Here is a 1,214-nt window from a genome sequence, read left to right on the forward strand (position 1 = left end):
GAGTGTTTCAGCAAGTTTTTGAATTGCTCTATGGACAAAAATCACAGGGGGAGATCTGACCAGACCCTAGTACACCAAATCTATTTTTAGCACCTGGCCTTTCAATATAGGCCTCCTTACCTCTTAGTTTTCTGGTCTAACAACAGGAGTGCTGTGTGGGAGATTTTACCTGGACATCATCTTGACTCCTCTCTCCTCCAATGTTTTCTTTCTGTCTGAAGTACTTCTTCTTCTTCTTCTTCTTCTTCTTCTTCTTCTTCTTCTTCTTCTTCTTCTTCTTCTTCTTCTTCTTCTTCTTCTTTTTTTTAAACTGTTCCTTATGCAGCTCCGATGCCAAAGAAACTGAACTCAAAGGCAGAACGTGGCTGCCAGGGTGTTTAATTTGTGCCTTTTTTGACACCACATTCACTAGTTTCCGAAAGCGAATGGGCAACACAAAGTCCAGTGAAGTACTTCTTTTGACATTTCTCTCAGTTCAGGTATTCTGAAAACAAATTCTTTAGTTTTCACTTGCATTTAATACTTTTTGCTGAACATAGAATTCTAAATGCTTTTTAAAAATACTGTTCTATTGTTTTCTGGGTTTTATGATATATGTATAAGGTTTTATTTTATTATATATTATATAATTAAACATATATATCATATATAATTTGCCTATAGATATAGGCAAAACTATGCAATGAATATTTTAGGTATAAATACATATGAACACATGAAGCAAAGCACTAACATGAGAAAATTCAAAAGGATCACTCTCTCTGTACAGGAGATAGGAAATATGATCAGAAAGGGATAATGTGGGTTTAATGATCATGACAGCATTTTGTTTCTTATGCTGAGTTAGTTTGTCCTTATTATCATGTTTTAGAAATTATATATATAAAGATATCATTGTAGTTAGAGGAAAAATATATATAGGGACTTCAAAAACTTTGTAGGAAAATAGACTTAAAAGATAAAAATTTAAAATATTAACTTTTTTCTTAGTAACAGCTCCATCAAGTTCAAGTCACTCTTGTTTAAGTCAATGAGTCTATCTTTAACGAACTGAGGGTCCTGAGAATTTAATCACCCCAATGCAATCTTTTTAAATATTATTATTTGAAGAAACATGTTGTTGTTAGGTCTGACTCATAGCAAACAGCCTTGTGAAGAAAGACAGGCACCATTTAAAGGCTTTTTTTTAAGACTAGAAAACAAAATTAAGTTAG

The 1,214-nt window shown here is 32.6% G+C and overlaps 1 non-coding gene across 1 annotated transcript; it reads right to left on the reverse strand.

Moving 5' to 3' along the window:
• Nucleotides 1–308: 308 nt before the first annotated feature.
• Nucleotides 309–443, reverse strand: LOC142423629 (small nucleolar RNA SNORA13). Its single transcript, XR_012779238.1, has one exon. It is a non-coding gene; the product is annotated as a small nucleolar RNA SNORA13 (small nucleolar RNA).
• Between the last annotated feature and the right edge of the window lie 771 nt (nucleotides 444–1,214).

The sequence above is a fragment of the Tenrec ecaudatus genome, chromosome 12 (genome assembly GCF_050624435.1).
Source record: "Tenrec ecaudatus isolate mTenEca1 chromosome 12, mTenEca1.hap1, whole genome shotgun sequence".
Classification (NCBI taxonomy): domain Eukaryota; kingdom Metazoa; phylum Chordata; class Mammalia; order Afrosoricida; family Tenrecidae; genus Tenrec; species Tenrec ecaudatus.